Consider the following 13,486-nt stretch of genomic DNA (forward strand, 5'->3'; position numbering starts at 1 on the left):
ATTACAAAATCCCAACCTTAGACACACAGGACTACAGAGAGTGGATGATCTTCTTTGTTTCTGTTCAATAGTCTTGCATATGTATCCCTATTTTTGTGTAAGGGATGCACCTTTGCAGTGAAGACAAGAATTGCATCTGAGAGACTATTGTAACATTGCAAAACTCCATCTGTCCTCATGTATGGAGCAGCCCTGGGCCCTTTCATAGATCATGGCTTATGTCAGGTCCCCCAGAGAACACAGAAGTGCTTTGACCAGCTTTAACTTTAAGTGCATGTCACCATGATATACGGTGTCTTTGTCATCATTATATCATGGTGTGAAAGGGGTGTCTATGGATGGGAGCATCTGTTCTCCTCTCCTGCCACTGCCCTTTTCAAAAACAAGACATAGCTGCATGGTTACAATTTTATCCAGGCTGCCTTGCCCCTTTTGGAGACCACATACTATGAGGAGCAGAGTCTGTCATTTTTTTTATATATATATTTTTAAGTGGGGAAAAAAATTATGAATGAAATGAGAGATGAAAGTTTCTTACATGTATTATATTCATCTTGTTTTGAACACTTTAAGTGGTGTAAGGTTTATATTCAGGGATAGAGCTATTAAGAGACAGTTCTCAATAGCCAACTTTCTCAGTTCAGATGTCTAGTCAATTGCTACTTTCTACCAGTATAACCCAGGTGGGGCACTGAACAATGTTACTTTCACTATTACTAAAAGGCAGACTATCTGAAAAACAGTACTTCTTGAAATGATTGTGAAGAATAACTAAGCGAATACAAAAGAAACCCATTGCTAGAACTTCGGCCCCATAATTTGACATTCGGTCTGCATAGGATATGTCTAAGATATCCTAACTAAATCTGTAAGTTGAAGAGTTTTTCTCTCAGTAACTGAAATATTTCTCAAGTAAAAGTCAGCTATAGTTTCACCTTTTCAGAAGGTTAAACAGTAAAGTTTAGAAGATACTCCATGCAGGTGATCATCTACAGTCTCTTCTCTATCTTCCCTCATATTTCTCTCAGCTCACTCATCCATCTCCCTAGCTGCTGTGCTATCATGAGCACAACCATCCATCAACCCACCCCACCCACCCATCCACTTAACCAACCATTCGTCATTCTATCCATCCACGTATATTTTCCATTACATTTTCACCCATGAGTCTTAGCATCCATCCACCCACTCATCCTTCTATTTTTCCATCCAACCATCCATCCATCCCACCAGGAAGTCAGCCGTCCAGCCATCCAGCCATGCATCCACAAGTCTACCTATGTGTTCACCCACCCATCTTAGTTTCATGGCTTAATTTAATATGTGTGACAACTTTTTGCTTTCTTATCTTCTTCATATATGTTTTTTTTTACACAGAGTCAAGGAAGGCTTCAGGAAAAGATAAAATACCTTGTCTGCAAAGGTAAAACTTATTAATGGAAAATCTGACCCAAACTTATTTTTATATGACCAAAGAGGCGAGTACAAGTGCATATATATTATAATATTGTGTGCATACATATATATTTGCACATGTATACCTAAAAATATGCATATGTGTTATAGCATTTATGCAGCTTTGTTTTGCCCTGGGAGACTATGCTCAAGTGTAGTTGGGTAGTTAAACTTAGAATGTTTTCCATGTAGGATAATCTTGTTTGCCATGTAAAACAGTAAATCTTAAAACTGGAATACCATACTATCACCTCGCTGTTTTCTGTGTAATCAATGACTAGGGGAAGCCAAACATACAGTAGAAAATTACTCAGTTATAGGTTAATGGATTTAATGTTTCAATCAGGAGTTCTAAATATTAGAAGTCTATTACTTCTTTATCTGATGTCCAATTTTTATAGTCCAATAATTCTCATTACCATAATTGCCACCACAATAGCCTCTGCTTCTACCACATGGAAAATCATGTTATGTGAGCTGGCCCACTGGCACCTTTCCTGGTGACTGCTTTTTCACTTCCTGGTGACTTTATCTACTGGCAAACAATTTGAATAACAAACACGGCTCAATAAACTTCATCAACACAAACAGTAAAAACACCAACTGTTCCCTCAAGAACGTGTGGGAGTACAGGCAGGATTGTTACCCTCACATAAAGTCACCCTCACCTTCCTTCCATTGCTCTGTTTCTTTTGTAAGAGGTGAAAAATTTAAAACATGGTACCTCTCAGGACACTGGTCCCCAAAAGAGCATGGTCGTTTGTTTTCCAAGTCATGCTTGATGGTGAGTGTTCAGTAATTAGAAATACTTAATGCAGGCAAACACCAGTAAGTTAAAATGGTTTTCTGCTTAAATCTTGTCATTTGCCAGAAAGGAAATGATATGTTAGGCATGTCCCACTCTTTCTCAGTATGATAGCAACTAAAGTGGCTTAAAATTGGATTCATTTATAAAACTGGACACTATTAATATCATTCCCTGCATGATGGTAATTCATTTTACTCTGCTTTGTCTCAGAACCAGTAGGGGCTCCGTTCCTTACATTCTGTTTGCAGTCCTAATTAAGTATTCATTATAGAATACATATTTTTTCATTTAAGACTGGATATCAAATATTTATGCACTGTATTACACTTGTTTACTATTAGGCAAATGTAATGAGGAGGCACCCCTAGTACTTATGTGTCCTCAACCTGGAAAATTAAGGTTGGTAAGAACTCAGCTGGAGTAAAATCCAGTCTCTCTCAGGGTTCTGGTTTTACTAGAATTGTACAAAACAAGCTAAAAACCCAGCTCAACAAACTATGCAGGGTCAACCACTGAGAAAAAAATTGAACACAAATCCAGTATTGGAAATAACATGGCTTAGAAAGAGGAGGTTTAATAGTTCAGGTATTCAAAATGTTAATTTCATGTTCCAAATAAAGGAATGATGCAAAGTTTGTCTATTCATCTGTTGTTTACACGTTTTCTTTCATTGAAATATGTCACGATTCCAATACATAATGACAAATGGACATTCGCCATAAAAATCATAGACTTTTACTATTGTATTAATGTCCAAGTTTTTCGTTGTAAAATATTACTCCAACACACACAAACATACACACACACACAATCATGCGCACACACTTTGCCGAACAAAAATTATGATCATGCAATGTCTAATTCTTAGAAATACACATGTACAGAAAAACTAAATCATCAGAATTAGGTCAGCAGAGATTTTTAGCTTCTTTGTGGTATACAGAAATCATCTTCTTAGCCCCGGAGATGTAGCAATGCTTTCTTCTCTGCAGAACTGAGGGTCAGATTCTTTTCAAAGACTTGCAACATGATCCATTGAGCTCTTTAATTATTTCCATTTATAAATGTCAAGGTTTCTAAGTTTCTTTTGCTTTCAAACACCTTGTGATTTCAAGTTGAGTATGGGCAGTTAGTGAGATGTTCATTCTAAACAGCCGCTTCTTGGCTTCACGTATGATGTCATGCAATTCTCCCCGGAAAACAGCTCTACTCTACAGAAGAGAACTACTCTGATTTAATTCACAGAAGGTATGCCAACACTTCCAGGACAGTCCCTGTGGCACCAGCAGCTACTCAGCCCCATTTTTCACCTTTAGAGGTCTTGAAACACATCAGCTAGATTCCTTCTCTAGGGCCTTTGTGAAGATGGTGACTTTACAAATTCCTCCTTTGACAAATTCCTCCCTAGGGGGACATTAGGGTTGCTGATGGGGAAAATGCATCTATTGAAGATTAGAGCCCAATCCTAATACAGAGCCTTCAGGGTTAGTAACAGTGTGGTGCTTCTTTGGGCAGAGAACTTTCTTAAGATTCAAATAAAAATTGTCAGCTAATGTTTATAGGATGGTGTACAATTAATAAATGCAAAAAAATGTGCTCCACTTCTATTTCCAAAGTAAATAGGATATTTGTCAAAGCAAAAACAAAACAAAACAAAAACCTTGATTTGACTATAAGCTACAGATAATGAAAATGTGCTCATGTTTCACAAATACATTTGATTCTGCTGGAGAGTATTTCCCATCAGGAAGCCAGGTTCAGCAAATATTTTCACATGATAACTCCTCAAATTAGGTAGAAGGTTTTAGCTGCCTAAAAATAAATAAACTTAGAGAATAGAGGTTTATACAGAAGCTGAGTAATAGATTTAGTAATTATTCTCAAGCAGAATGGCAAGGAGCAATATTGGATTGCTTGAATCAAAGCACATATTATCAGGTATCAATTTCTCATATGGGGAAAATAATCAAATGTATATTACCCAGATTTGTCTCAACTCTATTAACAATTATCCATAACTTATCTCTTTATTTGGGACATAATATATCAGTATTAAAATATTTCCTGACCAAATTACAAAAAAGTAAAAAAGTGGAATATATGAGAGTTTAGACACAGAAATATGTCTGGATGTGGAGAGACACTGGGGAAATTTGGCTAGAAAAATTAGCCCTTGAGGAAAAGTGGGCATAGTTCTCAGCCTTTGGGAAAATATTCCAGTAGGGTAAAGAATATCTCATATATATATATATATATATATATATATACCACATATATATATACCATATATGTATATTATCTCACATATTTTATCAAGAAGTACAAGAGCTATGTATTTTATCCTTGATCATGAGTGTCAAATGAATTTTCCAGAGTTAGACTCCAAAATGAGCTTGAATATTCTATTAAATGTAAATGAAGGAAAAGGAGGGTTTGGTAAATTCAGTAAGGCTCAATCAAGGAAGAACATATGCCATATTCAACACCATATACATATCCCCCCCCCTCTCTCTCACACACACACTCACATCTTTTTTTGTTTCTAGCTTTTCTTTCTCTTTCTTTCTTTCTCTCTTTCTTTCTTTCTTTCTTTCTTTCTTTCTTTCTTTCTTTCTTTCTTTCTTTCTTTCTTTCTTCCTTTCTTTCAGATTTCTGCCTCCTCCCCGCCCCCGCCTCCCATTTTCTTCCCCCAATCAAGTCTCCCTCCCTCGTCAGCCCAAAGAGCAATCAGGGTTCCCTGCCCTGTGGGAAGTCCAAGGACCACCCACCTCCTTCCAGGTCTAGTATGGTGAGCATCCAAACTGCCTAGGCTCCCACAAAGCCAATACGTGCAGTAGGATCAAAAACCCTTTGCCATTGTTCTTGAGTTCTCAGTAGTCACTCACATCTTGAAAGCAAAACATTTCTGAGAGTTTTTGGAAATAGTCACACAGATTTGGGTTGGTTTGATTTCATTAAAATAAAAAAAAAACTTCTTGCTTCCTAATAATTGTACAAAGCAGTTGCTTTCATGACACATTCCTCAGACACAGTTTCCTTTTTTAATGTTGACCCTCCTCCACCCTTTCCCACAAACCTTTCCCTACCTTAAACCTTCTGCTCCCTGCAGTGCCCTCTTCACTTCCATGTCCCATGTTTTCCATTGCCACATCTTCTTCAATACCTCCTTTTCCTCTAATTCTGCTCTTGGGTTTCATGATATACATCTCTACACACAACCATATAATTTGTGTGTTTGTGTGTGTAACAATGAAATCTAGGACTTGCCTATGAGAGAGAAGGTATAGTTTCTGACTTTTGGTCACTTAACACAAAGAAATAAGTTATTGATACACCTATTTTCCTGAAAATTGCATAATTTCATTATTCTTTGTCTCTGAATAGAATTCCATTGTTCATAGATGGCATGTTTCCATTATCTACTCATGTGGTGTTAGACAATTAAGCAATCTTGACATTCTTGCTTTTGTAAATATGCAGCAGTGAACCTGGATTTGCAAGTATCTTTGCCACAGGATATGGAGTCCTTTGGGCATATGCTCAGAACTCATACCCATGGATTATATGGCAGTTTTATTCTTTAAAAGAAGGCAGTTTTTAAGGAAAAAGTATAGAGGCATAAAGACACCTTTGCGGAGATTCCCACAGGGTAAGAATAAGAGGAAAAAAGGAAAAGACACATGTTGCTATGATTGCTTGGTGACAAAATGGTGTTGTTATATTAAAGTTGTACAAAAGACTCCTTCTCAATATATCAGATAAGATGGAGGATCCAGGATGGTTGGTATGAGTATAGCTTAACATCCTATTGTGTTGGGATACACAAAGCTAGATCACAGGATTTATATATAAAATCCTCATTACACCCTTCTATTCCCTTTCCATGAATATTGTGCATTGAAATCACACAGCAAGACTTTTCATATTACTATAAATGGACCAGTTGTATTAGGAAAATAAAAACAGAAACTTGACTTTTACTTTTTCATGGAAATTCAAGTAGCCCTCTGATTCAAAGATCTATTTTTAATTTCTTTCCTCCCTCCCTCCCTCCCTCCCTCTTTCTTTCTTTCTTTCTTTCTTTCTTTCTTTCTTTCTTTCTTTCTTTCTTTCTTTCTTTCTTTCTTTCTTTCTTTCTTTCTTTCTTTTTCTGAGATAGGGTATCCCTCTGTACTCGTGGCTGCCCTGGAACTTGCTCTATAGATCAGGTAGGTCTCAGACTGTGAGAACTGCCTTCCTTTCCATCTGTAGTGCTGGTATTAAAGGCATGTGTCACAACAACCAGGCAAATTTTAAATGTGGAAAAACAGCCACTGCCACTGACAATGGGTTAGACTTCTTCTGTCCCGACATCCTTTCCAGCAACTGTTCTTTGTTGTTTTCTTGTTGAGAGCTATTCTGGCTGGGATTGCAGTCTTAATATGCGACAACCTGATTCTTCATACTCCCTTTTTGTGACCACTGCAATTAAAACAAAGGGGTAGCGGTGTTGCAAGCTTGAATTGCTTCCTTATAAAAGGATGGTGAACAAGGCGAATCAGGACACATGGAGCCGAGCTCTCTGGAATATTCTTTCTTTGATATTGCCTCTCCCTTGCTTACTTTCTTTGATCTGCTAAGCAGCAAGTTACAGATTTCCTCTCTTCTATGACATTTGAGTTCACCTTTGCAATTTAGATGCAGATTCTTTTGTGTGACTTTGATAATCAACAGCTATTGTTTTATTGATATACTTCCTCAGAATATGTTTGCATTATGAAGCCATCTGTGGCTCCTCCCCCATGCCATTCCACAGTCAGGCTGCCATGTTTTGGCTCATATGTTGTTTGGAATGGTTGCTTTATTTTGCCTTTCATCAGCAAATATAACTTTTGTCTTTCTTGCAAAATATTCCCTATTCATAGTGACTAAGTGTCTCCTGAAAATATTATCACACTCTGAATCTTTTCTGTTGCTTGAGAGTGTAATATTTTGAGAGTCAGGAGGATGCTGTGGAGAGGCAATGGTAAATGTGAACTTCCTTCAGTGTCAGGACCCACCAAATAATCAGCCGGGCTATATCTTCACGGAACAACACATCACACATTTTCCTTTAACCTTTACACTTAGTTTAGTATCTTGCAACCACCAGTGACAGATACAGTGCCCTCTACTTCTTTGTCTGGCACAAAGCAGGCTGTATGATGTTCCTAACTCCTAGTCTTCTCATGGCCCACTCTCCATATCACTGAAGTTGTGTTATGGTGGGAAAGCAAAGATTTATATTGGTTCTCTTAGTCAACATCCATGAGACAAAAAAGCCAAGCAAAGCCATCAAGCTGAATGTGCCTGGACAGCAAGTACATTTTGCTGGGTTAAGTTTTGGCTGGTTTGCTATATACAATAACTATCCCAGATCCATGAAAACAGAGGGCACGTTCTAGCAGAGGGCGGGAAATCATCCTCAGACATGAGTTGTGTCCACATGTGGTAACATTAATGCGCATCTGTGCTTGTGCATGCCTGTGCATGTATGACCAGCTATCCACACTCTTCCCAGAAACTTAGAATATTCATCTTTAAAATACTTGTGACCTTAGAAGTTCTTTCAGGTTGAAGTCTATTTTTTTTGGAAAACACCCTGAAGTTTATTCAAGACACTTTTTCCATTTCCTTAGGACTCAATATTTCTGAAGTCCTTTAAACCTAAGAACAAAACTCTAGGCTTGAGCAGACTGATTTTAAGTTCATCCAAACCATCTCTTTGTTGCCTTTGCCCCCTTTAAGAAAATTCTAGATGAAAGCATAAATCTGCCACATGAACTGATTTGCTGCACAGCAAGATAATTCTTTTAAGTAGTTTCTATTATAGGAAAATTAATTTCAAGGCACTTCATAGAGTTCTAGTAAAATCCTTCCGCTCCACAGGGGTCCGTGAGCAACATTAACCGTGCAGCCTTTGCAGGCTACGCCTCCTTATGACTTGGTGCACTGAAGGATGATTTTTTTCAGAATAGAAATTAAGATGAGCTTTGTGAAAACGCTTTCTTTTTCTTCATCTCTGCAGGAACATTTAAAGAAAACTGGAATTTGATATATTTTCATAAAAGGCAAAATATATTTCTGTCTTACATAGGAGAACAGAAATAGTTTGTCAGGTGAAACTTGGTGTGTGTGCATGTGTGCTTGTGTGTGTGTGTGTGCCTAACACTGACAAATTTGAGAACTTGATAGAAAAAGACAAAATAAAACAACAAATATAGGCTCAGATACAAATAAGAACCTTTCAAATTTAAAGGATTGCCATCAAAGTCAATGCTGTCATTGGGACCGCATCCAGCGTTCTGCATCCTCCAGGTGAAAGCATGTAGATTAGCTCTATGCAGTTCCTGCTCAGAGCCTATTTCATAGACATCCTGACCTGGTCCGTGGAGCCTGGAAAGTCTTTTACATGGTGACCCTGTTATAGCCACCTCTGTTCCAGCAAATTTCCTACAGCATTCTTCTTCAAACCCCTTTGTTTTCTTTTTCTCCTCCTGTTCTCAATCTACATAAAACGTTGCCTCCTCTTTTTAGAAGCACTGTTTTTTGATCTGTCCTTTAGCCCACAGCATCTGCATCTCCATCCTTCTAGGAAGAGTTCGCATGCCTTGTGTGAACTCTTATAAATAAATAAAAAGAAAGTCCTTTTCTCCAAGTCACAGCAGAATGAGTATCAGAATTACTTCAAATGAACTCTTTAGAGCTTCTGGGGCATTTCCTTCACTTCAACCGCTTTCAGATCAGTGGAATCTGTATGGTCCTCCAGTGTGTGCTTATACTGTTTGTTTTCATACTGTTTTTTAGGCTGTGCCTATAGCTTTGGGATGCTGTATTCAATTACATGACGAGTATCATGTATTATGATAAGAGAAAGAGATAATGACAAAGGATATGCATATATACGTAAATATATATATAAACGTATTTTTATAATCTATATTGTAATATTAATAAGCTATATACTAATGTCTTAAAATGGATGCACAAAATGCTGGAATGATTTTCCTCACTGTTTACAGAGGCAGACCCTAGCAGCAATCCATTGTGAGGACAGACAACCTTGAGAAGCTTCATGATAGCAGGCAGTCTTCCCAGGCCACAGCTGCTGGAGCTGAGTGCGGATAGGCTTTTTGAGCTTTGGAACATCAAATCCAAAGTTCTACAAGCTGTGATGATTTTATTTTCTTATAAAGCATGGTATAATAAATATTTCATTAAAACTTAGCATTTATAAGACGTTTCTACAGTCTTGCTTTCATTTGACTTCATTTGCAGAGACCGTATTTCTCTCGTATTTCACTGTGTCATCCCAGTCGCTGAAAGAGTAAAGTAAGAATAAGAGCTGGTTGTTGGAGTGCATAAACTTCCAGGGCTGCAAAGGCTTCACATGGCTCCTTCTGGGCCCCAGTAGACCAGCTCTTCAGGTGGAATGTCTGTGTAATATTTTCTTTATTGCCAAGGCTTTCTCATCTCACTCAGACTTCTTTCAGGGCCAAATTCTCATTAAATGGTCCCATGTCCAAGACACCTCGAGTCCTGGTCAGAGAAGATGAATAATTGTTTCATTTGAATGTGCTCCTGCTACCTTTACTTCTAGGCATGTTCTGAGAGAAGAAAGTTTCTAAATAGTACTGACTATTGAAAATCATGATAACTTTTTACTTGTGTGATGGGGTGAATGGAAATTTTGTAGGTGAATAATGTATGCATATTTGTGTATTTACAACACCTATGAAATGCACTTGTAGAGGCTAGAGAAAGATGATGTGCATCCTGCTTTATCATCCTCTAATGTATTTTCTTGAGATGAGATAGTTCACTGAAACCCGAGCTAAGATGGCAGTCAGCAAACTACAGGAATCCTCGTGTCTCTATCTTCCTCCTTCAGCACTGACTGTATATTGGGTGCTTGGGATTTTAACCTAGGGCTTCATTTTTATTCAGCAAGACTTTTAATTACTGAACCATTGCTCCATCTTTATAAAAAACAATAAACATGCTAGTAGGTTTGGATGATTGATATGAAACATTTGAAAAATAAAATCTTATGGGCTGAGTCACAAAAAGCAACCTTCAATGTCACTGGAAACATTTACTAATCAGAATTGTTTTGCTTCTGAAGAGTGCATCTAACAATCATAGTATGTATAGCAAAATGACTTTGCTCTATAACCGGAGACTGAAGAAGCCTTTGTTGTCTTTTCAAAGGGCTATGGGTCTGCATGAACCCACTGAGAGCATATTGCCCACACAGCAGCAGCGGGATATTCCTAGACTAGTAAATTCACTTGACTTGGTTTTTGATTTAAAGACCAATATTGTTTATATGGCTTCTGAGAATCCTTTTAACTTCAGATTTCATGTGTCTAGATCTGAAGGCTCAAGAAGAGGAAAACATGTGACCTGAATTGGACATTGGTTTAATCTATTAATCTGCACAGGGAGATCATGTCCACATCATTGCTATACTTTGTCTTTTTCTTCCAAAGTAATTGAGTCAGACAAAAAGAAATGTCACCTCCTGTTTGTGGAATTGATTTCTGATTAGGTGTTTCAGCGGGTCCTACCTCATGCAAGTGTGTATCTTCCCAGCAAGTGTTGGCTGTTGAATGAAGATAATCTGATACTCTTTGTGGGTCTTCAACATTCTTCCTTCCTCCTCTATCTCTCCGTCTATTTTAGGAAAAAAAACAAAACAAAGCTTTTAAAGGATTATGTTTCATACACAGGAAGGGAAAGACTGAACAAGGCTGAATATCCTGACCCTGAAACAATATGGAAAAGTCAAGTAAATTCTACTTTTTCCTAGTTGATCCTTGAAGATTTGATCTAATATTTTTCATATACATACATAAATGCATATATAAATTTATATGTTTCTCTTAATATATATATATTAAAATGAAGCTTCATGGTCCACATCATGCGCATTTATAAGAAAGTACATGAACTACTTTGGATTTGAAACACTCTTGTTCTTATCAAGCCACAGTCGTTTACCAAGCTCTACACATGGGAACAATGCTGAATTCTCAGCAGTGTTATGGCTTTAGTTATATTGGAATTTGTTCTTCCCAATAATTGTGTTGCATCACAGAAGATATTGTAATTCAACATTTAAACTTCCTTTCAGCAGATATTTTCATTTCTCTCATTGCTAAAAATATTAGAACACAAGTTGAAACCCATTTTAACTTAGATGTGGGAACCTGTGGGTAAAAGGAGGGCCAGAGGGCTAGAGTGTCAAGCTCTATAAAATAGTCAAAGGTGCATTATTGGTGGCCACAAAGGGTAGTTGTAGAATACCTTACCATTTTATGGACCGTTCATCTGTTACATCGCATCCATTTCTCTATGGTATCACATAAATAGTGTCTTCTGAATAATATTGACTTTCCTAACCACTTCCTGCTTTTGTCTGGCTATTTTCTTTCCTATCACCATTTGTTTCCACTCTACTGCAGGCATGTATTAACTGTCTTCTTTGACAAAGATTCTGTGTGGGGTTGACCTCTGTGATAGCTGAGTGAGAAAATCCAGGTTTGTTCATCAGATTGGAGAGCTGTTCCTGTGATGAAAACTGACAAAAGGGATATCTGAATCTTCACTGGAAACCAGAAGAGATTTTTTTTGAGCTCATTTTTGAGGCTTCAGGATGCTGCCAGTTGGACAAACTGGAAAGGCAATTACTAAAAAGGATATAACATAGAAAAGACAAAAAAGCAAGAAAAACATATCATACTGTAGGGGATGAAACAATGAGGGAAGACAAGACAATAGCATATCTGAGCTCAGGAAATAGGATGTATCGAAGATGGAAATAAAGGCATCATGATGCTCAACATGTACATCAAGGATAATGGCTCAGCACAAAGCAGATGGAGAAGTCTTTCAGACAAACATCATAGTCAGGGTGTCAATTGCTTTTCTGTTCACCTTACACCCATGTTGGTCAGGAAATTGAAATGAAGTACCAATTGTAACACAGTTCATCTGTAGGAGAAAGAATTCTAGTCTCAGTTAACATAAACATAGACTGGCCAATGCAGTCTAAATGTGTATAAGTTCCAGATCTTAACATGTGCCTTTGTGTGATCTGTGTCTGTCAGTCCATGTGTGTATACATTTATGAAAAATTACTTTGTTTGAAAAGATTTTACTTGAGTATGTTTACATTTAAAAATAATACCGTGAAGGTTCCTATGACTTGTACCAATGTGGTTAACCCAAAATTATTAGTATTTGTGTAAGACTGTCTTGAGACTAATCTTTATCAAAACTGTAGTTACTTTCAGAGGGGTCTGTAAGAGAAAAAAAGTAATGACGCTGACCCTCTGTCCACTCATGGGTCTTCCTACCAGGAATTCTGGTGGGCGAGCTAGCAGCACTGTTTCACTCCATCAGCATGGAACAGAGTATGTGACAAATGTCATAGAGCATACCCAAATGCGTTGTGTAGAAAGGTATAGGTCATCTTGTGAGTAGACTCACAATAGTAATATGCTTTGCAGAAAATATTCAGGTTATCTCATTTTTTCCATGATGTTTATTTCCTTTAGACATATAATATTCTGTGAAGGTTGAGCATGAACAAACCATATCAGTATGCATATCAAATATAACAAAATCACATTTCTTCTGACCAAAATGCTTGAACGAGTTAAAACACTCATAATATGAACTTGGTCAGGGAGTAAAAGAATTGGGTTCATAGACTAGTTCAGCTATGAAAATAATTCAACCTCCTTTGGCTTCAATAACACAATGGAAGCAGTGAGCAGAAACCCTATCAAACTGACTTGGTTTTAGTATAAGTAGAATACATTCATCAGATGATTGCACATCCCCTTTGTAAGAACACAACACTATGGAAAACATTCAGTTTTCTACACAGTATTTAGCTATAACATAGTTTCATCAAAGAAAATATTAACAGAAACCATGATTTTTAAGACAGATGAACTTCAGGTTGTTCTTTGTAAAACGGAAAAATGAACTGAGAATCTTAAAAGATAATCCAGCTTTCTGAAATCAAAAATCCTGATAACAGACTGGAGGGAATTTTCAGGGGTTAAAAGCGTTTACTGCTCTTTTATCTTTCCCAACACCCACATGATGGATCACAATTGACTCTAATTCCAGGTGTAGGGGCACAGGTATAGGGTTGGCCATAAAACTCTTCATTTGATCAATCAGGTATTT

This window comes from Alexandromys fortis, unplaced genomic scaffold, assembly GCF_014885135.2.
Source record: "Alexandromys fortis isolate MF-2015 unplaced genomic scaffold, M_Fortis_MF-2015_v1.1 scaffold_25, whole genome shotgun sequence".
Classification (NCBI taxonomy): domain Eukaryota; kingdom Metazoa; phylum Chordata; class Mammalia; order Rodentia; family Cricetidae; genus Alexandromys; species Alexandromys fortis.